Raw genomic sequence first — 14,962 nt, 5'->3', positions numbered from 1 at the left:
CTCCAGCGCGCTGATAATAAACAATGATTCATTTGAGATTGACTTTGAGTGTCCCTGTGTAAGAATTTCCACAACAGAGGTGAGGGATCCGCTAAGTACTGGTGGCCCACCTTGGCGCAGAATGTCGCCCGCTACATCAACTCCTGCTACGTATGTGCCTAAACCAAATCTCCAGCAGGGACACTCCTTCCCGTGCCTCAGTGGCCATGGTCCCATCTGTCCATAGATGTTGTTACTGATTTTCCCCCATCGTATGGTTTCACCACTGTTATGGTTGTTGTGGACAGATTCTCCAAATCCTGCTGTCTTATATCGCTCTCTCAGGTCTCCCTACCACTCTCCAGGTTGCTGATGCACTGTTCCAGCGGGTCTTCCAGCACTATGGCCTTCCGGAGGACATCGTAGGTATGGAGAGCCTTTTAGGAGAAGCTGCGGGCCACCGCCAGCCTCACATCCGGGTACTGGCCTCAGTCCAACGGGCAGGTGGAGATGACCAACCAGGAGCTGGGGAGGTTCCTTTGGAGTCACTGTCAGGGCCGGCAGGGGGAGTGGGCCCGGCTCCTTCCCCGGGGAGAGTGGGCCCGGTTCCTTCCCTGGGCGGAGTATGCCCAGAAATCATTTTGTCACTCCTCCACTGGGTTGACTCCCTTACAGTGCGTCCTGGGTTGTCAGCCGGCCCTGGCCCCCTGGACCCTGAGCCAGACCAAATCCCCTGCAGTGGATGAGTGGTTCTGGCGCGCAGAGGAGGTTTGGAACCGCTGCCCACGTGAGGCTCCAACACGCCGTCCGCCGCCAGAAGGAGCAGGCGGACTGCCACCACAGTGAGGCTCCCGTATTTCATTCTGGTGATCGCGTCTGGCTCTTTATCAGGAACCTCCTGCTCCGCCTGCCATGCCAGAAGCTGAGCCCCCGGTTTGTGGGGCCTTTCAGTCATTCGGAGGACCAATGAGGTAACATACCGATTACAACCCCCCATAACATACTGGATCTTTTCATGTTTCCCTCCTCAGCCCGGTTGATTCCTGTCCCCTGGCTGGTGCTGTCCCCCGAGACACGCCTCCGCCTCCCCTCGACATCGATGGACCCCTGCCTATGCCGCCATGTCCCTCCTGGACTCCCGACGTTGTGGGGGTTGGATCCAGTACCTGGTGGACTGGGAGGGGTAAGGTCCAGAGGAGTGCTGTTGGGTCCCGGTGCCGACATCCTTGACCCCAACATCGTCCGGGATTTCCATCTCTGGCATCTGTACCAGCTCACTCCTCACCCTCGGGGCCGTCCCCCTGCAGCTGGAGCATACGTCAGGGGGGAGGGTACTGTCACGCCTACTCCCGATCCGGTGCTCGACATCGCCGGTCTAATAACCACCGGCCCTGGCAATCATCATCACGCACACCGCTTCCCCATAATTACACACACCTGGTTACTCTCCCTTTATTTAGCCCTCTGTAGCCCAAGTCATCAAGCAGTATTGGTTTGTTTTTTTGTTTAACCCTTTTTTGGTTACTACATGATTCCGTATGTGTTATTTCATAGTTTATGTCTTCACTATTATTCTACAATGTAGAAAAAAGTTAAAATAAAGAAAAAACCTTGAATGAGTAGGTGTGTCCAAACTTGACTGGTACTGTAGATGATGATGATAATAATAATAATAATTATAATAATAAAAGCTCTTTCAGATTCAGAAGGGTCTATGTAGAACCCTTCTTGCCTTCCAAACAATCCTTCTTCCCTTCCAAAGAACCCTTTCTTCCAAAAACAGTTCTAGGTAGAAGTCTTTGCCTTACAAAGAACCAAAAAGGGTTTCCATTGATCATCCTTGAGATGTTTCTACAACTTGGAGTCCACCTGTGGAAATTCAAGTGATTGGACATGATTTGGAAAGGCACACACCTGTCTATGTAAGGTCTGAAAATTGACAGTGCATGTTAGAGCAAAAACCAAGCCATGAGGTCGAAGGAATTGTCTGCGGCGCTCTGAGACAGGATTGTGTCGAAGCACAGATCTGGGGAAGGGTACCAGAACATTTATTCTGCATTGAAGGTCCCCAATAACACAGTGGCCTCCATAAGTTTGGAACCACCAAGACTCTTCCTAGAGCTGGCCTCTCAGTCAAACTGAGCAATCGAGGGAGAAGGGCCTTGGTCAGGGAGGTGACCAAGAACCCGATGGTCACTGATAGAGCTCCAGAGTTCCTCTGTGGAGATGGGATAACCTTCCAGAAGGACAACCATCTCTGCAGCACTCCGCCAATCAGGCCTTTATGTCCAGATGGAAGCCACTCCTCAGGAAAAGGCACATGACAGCCCGCTTGGAGTTTGCCAAAAGACACCTAAATGTGTCAGACCATGAGAAACAAGATTCTCTGGTCTGATGAAACCAAGATTGAACTCTTTGGCCTGAATGCCAAGCTTCATGTCTGGAGGAAACCCTACATTGAAGCATGGTGGTGGCAGCATCATGTTGTGGGGATGTTTTTTAGAGGCACGGACTGGGAGACTAGTCAGGATCGAGGGAAAGATGAACGGAGCAAAGTACAGAGAGATACGTGATGAAAAACTTCTCCAGGACCTCAGACTGGGACAAAGGTTCACCTTCCAACAGGATAATGACACAGCCAAGACAACGCAGGAGTGCCTTTGGGACAAGTCTCTGAATGTCCTTGAATTTCCCACCCAGAGCCCGGACTTGAACTTGATCGAACATCTCTGGAGAGACCTAAAAATAGCTGTGCAGCGATGCTCTACATCCAACCTGACAGAGCTTGAGAGGATCTGCAGAGAAGAATGGGAGAAACTCCCCAAATACAGGTGTGCCAAGCTTGTAGCTTCATACCCAAGAAGACTGAAGGCTGTAATCGCTGCCAAAGGTGCTTCAAGAAAGTACTGAGTAAATATTTGAATACTTATGTAAATGTGAAATTTCATTTATTTGTTATGGAGTATTGTGTGCAGATTGAGAATGTTTTTTGGGGATCAATTTTAGAGCAACGCTGTAAAGTCAAGGGGTCTGAATACTTTCTGAATGCACTGTGGAGCGTGACACCGGACCTAGCCATGCTCTATTCATTCAACATGCATTATAAGGTCACTTCCAATGTTTACCCAACTCTGAATAGGCAAGATGACCTCTACACACTAATCATTGCATTTCCTGTATCTGAAAGAGATCATATGGGGAATAATGTACTGAAATGCCATATTCATGTCCTCATAAACCATAAAGATAGTTTTTAATGTTTTCTAAGGAAAGATATCAGATTTCCTGATGAATCAGTTCAATGGCGTAATGTGCATTTTATGGCCCATTGTGGTTTGTGAGGACAGTCATGTAAAGAAACACACTGGGGATCTAAGAAGTATGAGTCAAACTATTAGTCAATTCCCAGTTTATTTGTTTTGTCTCAGGCTCTCCTACTCTGTCACCTGGAAGATCATAGGGCTTTTTATAAGTCTGGGGTTCAAACTCAGGAATGAGAATTGAGAGGAAATTCTAGCTCAGCTGTGTGTGTGTGTGTGTGTGTGTGTGTGTGTGTGTGTGTGTGTGTGGTGAGCACATATTTTATTGGGTTGCTAACACACAATTCTGGGAAAGGAAACACAATATCTAGGGATGTAGAGGTGGTTACCTAGAGAGATGCTTTCCTCCGAGACTTAGTGGCTGTGTGGTTGTATGGAAAATTGGACCATTATTTCAGTGAGATCACAGGCTTCTACACTAAGTCCCCCAAAGCTCATGGATCATTAGGATTTGTATGACATTTGAAGAGATATATTTAACATAGGGGACAACAGGTGAAAATGTGATATCATTTCCTGTCCTCAGTTATTGTGGTTTAATCACAGGGGATTTGAGCTGTGGCTGAAAACTAGCTGTCATACCCTTGTTTTGTCCTTCCTTGTTTCTTGAATTCCTCTCAAAGCTCATTGTTGGAGGAGGTCCGTGAGAAGGAGCTTGGATTATGTCCTCCAATTACAGTGCCTTGCAAAAGTATTCATCCCCCTTGGCGTTTTTCCTATTTTGTTGTGTTACAACTTGTAATTTAAATTGATTTTTATTTGGATTTCAAAATAGTCCAAATTGGTGAAGTGAAATGAAAAAAACGTAAAAGTGATGCATGCATATGTATTCACCCCCTTTGCTATGACGCCCCTAAATAAGATCTGGTGCAACCAATTACCTTCAGAAGTCACATAATTAGTTAAATAAAGTCCACCTGTGTGCAATCTAAGTGTCACATGATCTGTCACATGATCTCAGTACATATACACCTGTTCTGAAAGCCCCAGAGTCTGCAACACCACTAAGCAAGGGGCAACACCAAGCAAGCGGCACCATGGAGACCAAGGAGCTCTCCAAACAGGTCAGGGACAAAGTTGTGTGGAAGTACAGATCAGGGTTGGGCTATAAAGAAATATCCGAAACTTGGAACATCCCACGGAGCACCATTAAAACTATTCTTAAAAAATTTTAAGAATATGGCACCACAACAAACCTGCCAAGAGAGGGCTGCCCACAAAAACTCACGGACCAGGCAAGGAAGGCATTTATCAGAGAGGCAGCAAAGAGACCAAAGATAACACTGAAGAGCTGCAAAGCTCCACAGCGGAGATTGGAGTATCTGTCCATAGGACCACTTTAAGCCGTACACTCCACAGAGCTGGGCTTTATGGAAGAGTGGCCAAAGAAAAAGCCATTGCTTGAAGAAGAAAATAAGCAAACACATTTGGTGTTTGCCAAAAGACATGTGAGAGACTCACCAAACATGTGGAAGAAGGTACTCTGGTCAGATGAGACTAAAATTGAGCTTTTTAGCCATCAAGGAAAACGCTATGTCTGGCGCAAACTCAACACCTCTCATCACCCCGAGAACACCATCCCAACAGTGAAGCATGGTGGTGGCAGCATCATGCTGTGGGGATGTTTTTCATCAGTGACTGGGAAACTGGTCAGAATTGAAGGACTGATGGATGGCGCTGAATACAGGGAAATTCTTGAGGGAAACCTGTTTCAGTCATCCAGAGTTTTGAGACCGGGACGGGGGTTCAGCTACCAGCAGGACAATGACCCTAAGCATACTGTTAAAGCAACACTCGAGTGGTTTAAAGGTGAAACATTGAAATGTCTTGGAATGGCCTAGTCAAAGCCCAGACCTCAATCCAATTGAGAATCTGTGGTATGACTTAAAGATAGCTGTACACCAGCAGAACCCATCCAACTTGAAAGAACTGGAGCAGTTTTGCCTTTTAAGAATGGGCAAAAATCCCAGTGGCTAGATGTGCCAAGCTTATAGAGACATACCCCAGGAGACTTGCAGCTGTAATTGCTGCAAAAGGTGGCTCTACAAAGTATTGACTTTGGGGGGTGAATAGTTATGCACGCTCAAGTTTTCAGTTTTTTTGTCTTATTTCTTGTTTGGTTCACAATAAAAAATATTTTGCATCTTCAAAGTGGCAGGTATGTTGTGTTAATCAAATGATACAAACCCCCCCAAAAAATCTATTTTAATTCCAGGTTGTAAGGCAACAAGAGGGAGTTTCCGTAACAATTATTTCCTTTCAAATCGAAGAAGGAAAGCGGACAAGTAAATATTTTGGGAGAAAGGAGATTATTGGGATGCAGCCATGGTCTCCCTCTAGACTGTCAGCTTAACTCACTGTGGTGATGAACATCTGAACTGAAGAATCCCTGTCACTTCCAGAATCAGATATGAGTCTTCTTCTGTGTCTTGCTGTACTGTTATTCTTCCTGTGTTCAACCTCACGTAAGTCTGGGAAAACATGGTTTTGGTCTCCAGACATGGTCTCCAGATATTTTTACAAATTAATAAAAAATGAAAAGCTGAATTTTCTTGTGTCAATTAGTATTAAACCCCTTTGTTATGGCAAGCCTAAATAAGTTCAGGAGTAAAAATGTGCTTAACAAGTCACATACTGTAATAAGTTGCATGGACAAACTCTGTGTGCAATATTTTAACATGATCACGCAGTGAATTTCAAACACAGATTTAACTTCAAAGACCAGGAAGGTTTTCCTCCTGGCTGTAACACAACAAAATGTGGAATAAGTTAAGGGGTATGAATACTTTCTGAAGGCACTGTACTTATACATAATCAGGAATTGGGTGTGGGAATTTCTCCATGGAGTTGCTAAACATCAACAAATAGGGCACAGATAGCTGTCTGTGTAGCTAGCTAGCTTGCTAACCGTATCTAGCTACTTAATGTTCTGTTGTTGCTGCAGTTTTTTTACTTCAAAAGATTAGCCAGCTGGCTCTATGGCTGGTTCTGGAGCTGGATTTATTATACGTACTGATTTAGGGAATACTTTGCCACAGATGGAAACCATTGGCCTATCGTTGACTTATGCCATTATGTCCAAAATGTTAGTATCTTCCATAAATTGCGTCTGCTAATCTTCCATAGAAATAGTTAGAAAGAATAAGATGAATCTCCGGTAATATGGATAAAGATAACTGATATGTGTTTTTATACATTGTAATGGACATGGTGCAACATTTAGCTTGGCAGGCTGCTGGCAGTCCACTGGCAGGCTGCAGTACAGCAAAGCTAAGTCAGGTCAGCCCATGCTCAATGTTCTCACAGGGGATGTGAAATGATAGGGTACAATGATTTTACTCATGATCATGCACTCCACAAATAGAACTATAAGTTCCTTGAATTTTCTTTCGCGGGTGACTTTTCATTATCTGGATAGACACTTATGGTTTCTAACGTGTCATGAATAAAGACTTTAGCGGACAAAGCCATTCATCTTGGGGGAACAGATGGAGTGGGTTAGCAACATGCTATCATATCAGGCAATTATACCGTTTATAAAATGGTCAGATATATGTACATTTTAAATAAAGACTAGCTCAAAATTAAGTGAACATTTTGAAATGAACCCCAAAATTATGATAATTTGTTGGTTGCACCCCCTATTTTCATTTGCTCCATTGCGCAGGTGGCCAAGTGGACACAAGGCTGTTTGGCTCATCTGTCGCGAAGAGTAATGACTTTGCAGCTGTTCGATTAATAAACAATGGCATGCTGGTGGGTGGTAACTTTTAAATAAACCACAGCCCTGAAACAAAACGTAGGCTGAAAATAATTTGTATGTCATATCATATCATAGGAAAAGACCACATTCACATGTAGTCGCACAAAGTGGGCAGCTCGGATTTGTCACTTCAAGTTCAAATATTTCATACATTGATGAATTGAAAATGTGTATGGTTCAAAGAAATGATGCAAGAGGTGGCGAACAAGTCACGCTGCTCAGCTGATTGGTTGACATACTGTAAATTGAGAAATGTGACTAAACTTAAAAATAAGCAGAAATAATATTACCAAACAAAGAAATCCCAATTTAAAAAGACTTGAGTACCTTAAATGATATCATAGGCAGAAAATCCAGGGATGAATCATAATTTTTTTAAATAAAATTACCTAATAATGAAAGAGATGGATTGCTGTTTTGAATTTGGACAAGTTAGTGTGGGAGAGGTGGAAAAACTGTTATCCATCAATGATAAGCCACCAGGTATAGACAACCTTGACGGGAAACTGTTGAAAATGGTAGACTGTATTGGCACTATCATGACACAATACGAGACCCAGATGCAGACACAGGAGGCAGATGGTAGGAGTCTTACCCTATTGGATTAATAAATATTGTAAGGCAAGAGAATGGTCGTGGACAGACAAAAGGGTCAAAACCAGTTTACATTTACGTCATTTAGCAGACGCTTCAGTCCAAAAGGTACCGAAGGGCAGGCAGAATCAAGGTCAGGGTAGGCAGGATGATCAGGCAGGCGGGAAAGTAGTCCAGAGTCAGGCAGGGGTCAAAACCGGAAAGACTAACAAAAAGAGAATAGCAAAAGGAGTACGTGAAAAACACACTGCTTGACTTGACTGACATACAAGATAAACTGGCACAGACAGACAGGAAACACAGGGATAAATACAATGGTGAAAATAAGTGACACCTGGAGGGGGTGGAGACAATCACAGGAACAGGTGAAACAGATCAGGGCGTGACAGTACCACCCCCACGGGACGCAACCTGGCATCCTATCTGTGCGCATACCTTGCTGACCGGGGTGTCAGCGGTGGAAATCGGTGATGAGGGCCGGGTCCAAGATGTCTTTAGCACGGACCCAGCACCTCTTCTCCGGGCCATAACCCTCCCAGTCAACCAGGTACTGGAAACACCTGCCCCGTGGTCGAACCTTCAGGAGGGTTCTCACCGTATATGCTGGCTGGCCACCGATAACCCGGGGGGGATGGGCCTGGAGACAGAAGACAAAGGACAGTGAGACACATGCTTAATCCTAGACACATGGAAGGTAGGGTGAATACGGAGGGTATGGGGTAACACAAGACGGATAGCAGTGGAACTCAGGACTCTGGAGATGGGAAAGGGACCAATGAACTGGGGAGACAGCTTGCGATCCCGAGTAGAAAGCCATACCCTCTGCTCAATGTGGTAGCGGGGAGCTGGGGTCTGGCGACGGCTCGCTTGTCGACGATACCTGGGGTTGGTCTTGAGAATAGCCGCCCTGGCTCTTCTCCAGGTACGTCGACAGCGGCGGACAAACAGCTGGGCCGAGGGTACGCTGACCTCCTGCTCTTGTTCAGGGAAGAGTGGAGGCTGATACCCCATGGAGCACTCGAAAGGGGAGAGTCCCGTGGCAGAACTGGGAAGAGTGTTCTGGGCATACTCCACCCAGACCAGTTGACGGCTCCAGGTAGTGGGGTTGGTTGAGACCAGGCACCTTAAGGGGGTCTCCAGGTCTTGGTTGGCTCGCTCCGACTGACCGTTAGTTTGGGGATGGAATCCGGATGACAGGCTGGCCGATGACCCAATAAGGGTGCAGAATGCCTTCCAGAACTGAGACGAGAACTAAGGACCCCGGTCAGAGACCATGTCTAACGGGAGTCCATAGATCCGGAAGACATGCTGCACCATAAGCGGGGTCGTCTCCTTGGCAGAAGGTAGTTTGGGGAGAGGGATGAAATGGGCGACCTTGGAGAACCGGTCGACTACCGTCAGAATAACAGTGTTGCCATCAGATGGAGGGAGCCCAGCGACAAAGTCCAGATATATGAGACCAGGGACGATGAGAAACCGGTAGTGGCTGCAGGAGGCCAGAAGGAGCATGCCGTGGAGTCTTGTTTTAAGCACACACAGTGCATGTGGTGACGAAGGCAGAGACGTCAGGTACCATTGTGGGTCACCAGAAATGTTGTCGAAGGAAGGCTAGTGTACGACAGGACCCTGGATGACAGGTCACCCTGGAGGTATGAGCCCATTCCAGAACCCGGGACCGTACTGGGTTAGGGACAAACAGCCGGTTAACCTCTTACATCTAGATGTGCCGCTAGCGGAACGCCTCGCCAATATCCAATGATAGAGCGTGGCGCAAATTACAAACTCCTCAAAAATCCCCAAACTTCTGTTTTTCAAACATATGACTATTTCACAGCATTTTAAAGACAAGACTCTCCTTTATCTAACCACATTGTCCGATTTCAAAAAGGCTTTACAACGAAAGCAAAACATTAGATTATGTCAGGAGAGTACCCAGCCAGAAATAATCACACCCATTTTTCAAGCTAGCAAATAATGTCACAAAAAACAAAACCACAGCACTAACCTTTGATGATCTTCATCAGATGACACTCCTAGGACATTATGTTATACAATACATGCATGTTTTGTTCAATCAAGTTCATATTTATATCAAAAAAGTTTTTTACATTAGCATGTGACGTTCAGAACTAGCATACCCACCGAAAACTTCCGGTGAATTTACTAAATTACTCACGATAAACGTTCACAAAAAACATAACAATTATTTTAAGAATTATAGATACAGAACTCCTTTATGCAATCGCGGTGTCCGATTTTAAAATAGCTTTTCGGTGAAAGCACATTTTGCAATATTCTGAGTAGATAGCCCGGCCATCATGGCTAGCTATTTTGACACCCACCAAGTTTGGCACTCACCAAACTCAGATTTACTATAAGAAAAATTGGATTACCTTTGCTGTTCTTCGTCAGAATGCACTCTCAGGACTTCTACTTCAACACCCAATGTTGTTTTGGTTCCAAATAATCCATAGTTATATCCAAATACCTGCTTTTTGTTCTTGCGTTCAAGACACTATCCGAAGGGTGACGCACCGGCGCGTATCGTGACAAAAAAATTCAAAATATTCCATTACCGTACTTCGAAGCATGTCAAACGCCGTTTAAAATCAATTTTTATGCGATTTTTCTCGTAAAATAGCGATAATATTCCGACCGGGAGACCTTGTTTTCGTTCAAACACTGAAAATAGAAAATGGAGTCTTCACATGCACGCGCGCAACAGTGTCATTGTTCTCAGAACGACCACTTTCCAAAAGCCCTACTGTTTTTCGCCCAGGGACTGCAGAGTCATCATTCCCCGTTCTGGCGCCTTGTGAGAGCCTGTGGGAGCCTTAGAAAATGTCACTTTACAGCAGAGATCCTCTATTTTCGATAAAGAGGCTGTAGAAGGCCAAGAAATGGTCAGAGAGGGCACTTCCTGTATGGAATCTTCTCAGGTTTTGGCCTGCCATATGAGTTCTGTTATACTCACAGACACCATTCAAACAGTTTTAGAAACGTTAGGGTGTTTTCTATCCAAATCAAACAATTATATGCATATTCTAGTTTCTGGGCAGGAGTAATAACCAGATTAAATCGGTACTTTTTTTATCCGGCCGTGAAAATACTGCCCCCTATCCTAAACAGGTTAACTGGGCCCCCTTCAGGTCCAGGCTGGGAGCGTTGCGCCTCGTGAACCAGGTTCTCAATACCCCAATCCACAGTGGCAACAAGGCATGAGGTAGGGAGAATGGTTTCGGAAGTCGAGGGTGTGGCAGAGGAACTGTATAGGCGGGAGAGAGCATCAGGCTTCACATTCTTTGACCCTGGGCGGTAGGAGATGGTAAAGTTGAATCTGGTAAACAGGAGGGCCCACCGGGCCTGCCTTGAGTTGAGAAGCTTGGCTGAACGGAGATATTCCAAATCATGGTCGGTCCAGACCAGGTATGGCTGTTCTGCTCCTTCCAGCCAGTGCCTCCACTCTTCCAACGCCATCTTCACCACCAGGAGTTCTCGGTTGCCAACATTGTAGTTCTTTTCAGCAGGATTGAGATGATGGGACAGGAAGGCACAGGGATGAAGCTTCTGGTCCTGGGCAGATCGCTGGGACAGGATGGCCACAAAGGATTTCTCGACAGCTGGAGACCATTTGAACGGTACCTTGGGAGAGGTGAGTGCCGAGAGGGGTGCCACCAGGGTGCTGTAGTCCCGAATGAAACGGCGGTAGAAGTTTGCAAACTCAAGAAACCGTTGCAACTGCACCATGGATGTTGGTTGAGGCCAATCCACCACTGCTTTCACCTTTCCAGGATCCATCTGAACATTGCGCTCAGCAATGACATATCCCAGAAAGGTGATTGTAGAGCGGTGGAACTCACACTTCTCGGCTTTCACAAACAGTTGGTTCTCCAGGAGGCGCTGAAGGACCTGTCTGACATGAAGAACATGCTCTTGTACAGATCGGGAAAAAAACAGGACGTCGTCAATGTACACGAACACAAACCGGTTTAGCATGTCCCGAAGCACATCATTGACCAAAGTCTGGTACTGGCACAGAGAGACAGGAAACAGGGATAAATACACTGGGGAAAATAAGCGACACCTGGAGGGGGTGGAGACAATCACAGGAACAGGTGAAACAGATCAGGGCGTGAGAGGCACACCTATTTGATATATCTTTAGCCAAAGCCTAAAGGAGTGTGTGTGTCCACAAGCATGGAAGGAAGCTTAAGTAATTCCACTGCCTAAAAATATTATAGTAAAGCAACTTTTGCTGGCTCTAACAGCTGCTCAATCACTTTGCTGCTTGTTCCTAGTGATGGGTCAAATTGGGGTCATGATAGGGGCTGCACCAAATGTTTGATGTATTATAGTAATTGATTAATCTTATGTTGTATTAATAGAAGGGGAGGGGCTATAAGACCCCTCCCCAACTACATTTATAGGGTCCTAGACTACAGATTAACAATATATATATTCATTGTAAGGATTTAGAATTGTTCCACAGTCTTTTCTAAGTCTCTGCATCTTATAAAGAAATGGGGGGTGTGTGAGAAAGCATTTCAAAGATAAACAAAGAGCCCTGCAGGAGAGTAGAAGAGAAAAGAGGCTAGTCAGACATACCTCTATAAATCAACTTGGGGGAGTGGACATTTACTGCTGAGGCCCTAGAAAACACTGGAACTATTGTATCTCTTGCAAGTTTGTATAGCTGTGTATGCATGGGCTTGGCCTGAGGAGTAGCAGGTAATGATGTATGCAGTTACATCACAGGGGGTTGACTACAAGCATGATAAAAGCAACTTGGACTTTTCCTATGGGGCAGAACTCATGAGAGACATCAGTTGTATATGTGATGTTTGATCTTTGACTTCTGTCTACAGCTGTACTTTGATTAAAATTATGATTTATAAGTGCATATTGAGTGTTCCTTATTTGTTAAGTAAATAAAACGGAGCACAGAAAAACGGAACCAACATTAGTAAACTGGATTGTGTTTGACCAAATACAATGCTATTTTTCAGAGAACAAGTTAACTACTGACTTTCAGGAGGCATATAGAGAAGGGCACACAACTTGTACTGCACTGACTCAGATGACTGATGATTGGTTAACATAAATGGATAATAAGATGATAGTTGGAGCTGTATTGTTAGATTTCAGTGCAGCCTTTGATATTATTGATCATATATTGTTATTGAATAAACTCACTTGAAATGGCTTTACATCACCTGCCATCACATGGTTGGAGAGTTACTTATCCAATAGAACCCAGAGAGTGTTCTTCAATGGAATGTTCTCTAACATCCGATATGTATAGTGTGGTGTCCCTCAGGGCAGTTACCTTGGACCGTTACTCTTCTCTATTTGCCACTGGTCTTACACAAAGCTAGAATGACTATGTATGCGGATGATTCCACATTCTACATGTCAGCACCCAAAGCCAGTGAACTCACTGAAATTCTAAATAAGGAGTTACAGGCAGTATCAGAATGCGTGATTAATAATAAACTGGTTGTAAATACATCTAAAACTTAAAGCATTGTACTGTATTTGGTTCAAAACATTATCTAAGACCTAAATCTCAACTGGAGTTGTACATAAAGGGTGTGACCATTGAACAAGTTGAGGAAGTTAAACTCCTAGATATAAAATTGGATGGTCAATTATCATTATTATGGGCAAGTTATATTGACAAAGTTGTTGTGAAGTTGGGGAAGGGTATGTTTGTTATCAAAAGATGTTCTGCGTTTTTTACACAAAAATCAACTGTACAAGTTGTTCAGGCTATGGTCTTGTCCCATCTTGATCACTGTCCTGTAATATGGTCTGCAGCTGGCTAAAAACAGAGCAGCACAGCACCCTTAACTGCACATACAGTACATAACTAACATCAACAACATGCATGCCAGTCTTTCCTGGTTGCGGGTTGACGAGAGTTTAACTGCTTTTCTTCTAGTTTATATGAGAAATATGACGAATTTATGAGCGTTATGACGAAAATTCCAGATTGTTTGCATAACCAAATAACATTCAGCTCAGACACCCATACATACCCCACAAGACGCCACCAGGGGTCTCTTCACAGTCCCCAAGTCCAAAACGAATTAACAGCAATGCACAGTTTTTATACAGAGCCATGATTGCATGGAACTCCCTTCCATCTCCAATTGCTCAAACAAACAGCAAAATTACCTTTAAAAAAATGATAAAAAAAACTCATGGAATGGCAGGGTCTGTGAGGGGATATACACACACACACACACACACACTCTAACACATATAATTTTTGTTGTATTGTTTGTATAATTTTTTGTTGCATTGTTTGTATATCGTTGTATTTTAAATTTGTGTGACTTTCCTTGTCTATCAGTGTATCAGTGTTTTGTTACTTGTCATGTTTTGTGTTTTTTGTGAACCCCAGGAAGAGTAGCTACTGCTTCTGCAAAACCTAATGGGGATCCAAGTAAACAAATGAATAAATACTTTGACTAAAACAATTAATTATTGACTTAAATCATTGTGCAACATAGTAAGTAAGCTCTATTGTCTTTCAGCTCGAAAAAGTGGATTTCTACTGGTGTAGGCATTTAATGGTCAAAGCAGAGTCTGGAGGCTGTTCAGATGCTTTGATAAATCCCCAAAGATTAGTCAATGACTAGTCATAATTTACACTGTGGCTTTGGTAGTAACATAGGTGTACAGAAAGCAATTTTTCCGACTGTCCTCTCCCTTTAATTGTCTCAAACCCTGTTATTTTAGGCCCTGTTAGACGTTTTACAGGCTTTTTTGTGAGGTAAACAAAGAGGAATTGGGAGGAATACTTACCTCCAGGGAGAATCCGGCGCCGCTTTAGAGGGACAGGAAGTTGGCAATATGTTGGTGTCCCGTTGCCACACTACTGTCTGATGTTTGGTCATAGCCAGTGGGCGTGGCAGTGTCAATAGACTGGGGAGTCAACAAGGAGTCATTTTGTAGGGGTCAAAGCGCAATATGTCAGCTGATTCACCAAGGGAGCTGATCAGGGGAGTCCTGTGTGAGAGGACAGTCTTTAATACCGAAGTGTTTACGTTTCTGTAGTGTGGGTAATTGTGTGAACAAGCCATTAGTCATGAGGTATTATGACAAGGGTGAGTCAACACCATCTTGACCACTGACCAGTGAAAGCATTTTGCGTAAAAGAGACATCTGGGCTTTTTGAGAAAATACTGTAGGTCACAAATAGCCCATAGAAAAATAAATCCTCTCTTAGAAAAAGAAAAGGCATGCTTTCTTTCTTTTGAAGAGACAACAGGAGAATAGGAAACATTATGGTCCCAGAGTG

General features: G+C 44.3%; 1 long non-coding RNA gene across 1 annotated transcript; it reads right to left on the bottom strand.

The window, feature by feature from the left end:
• Positions 1-7,099: 7,099 nt before the first annotated feature.
• On the bottom strand, positions 7,100-14,553 carry LOC145857988 (uncharacterized). Its single transcript, XR_014378690.1, has 3 exons — positions 14,467-14,553; positions 8,092-8,293; positions 7,100-7,861 (listed from the first exon to the last, which is right to left on the bottom strand). It is a non-coding gene; the product is annotated as an uncharacterized LOC145857988 (long non-coding RNA).
• Positions 14,554-14,962: the final 409 nt, after the last annotated feature.

Source organism: Salmo salar, chromosome 09 (assembly GCF_965601325.2).
Source record: "Salmo salar chromosome 09, fSalSal1, whole genome shotgun sequence".
NCBI classification, from domain to species: Eukaryota; Metazoa; Chordata; class Actinopteri; order Salmoniformes; family Salmonidae; genus Salmo; species Salmo salar.
The sequence above is the reverse complement of the archived record's forward strand: the minus strand, read 5'-3'. Positions and strand labels throughout refer to the sequence as shown.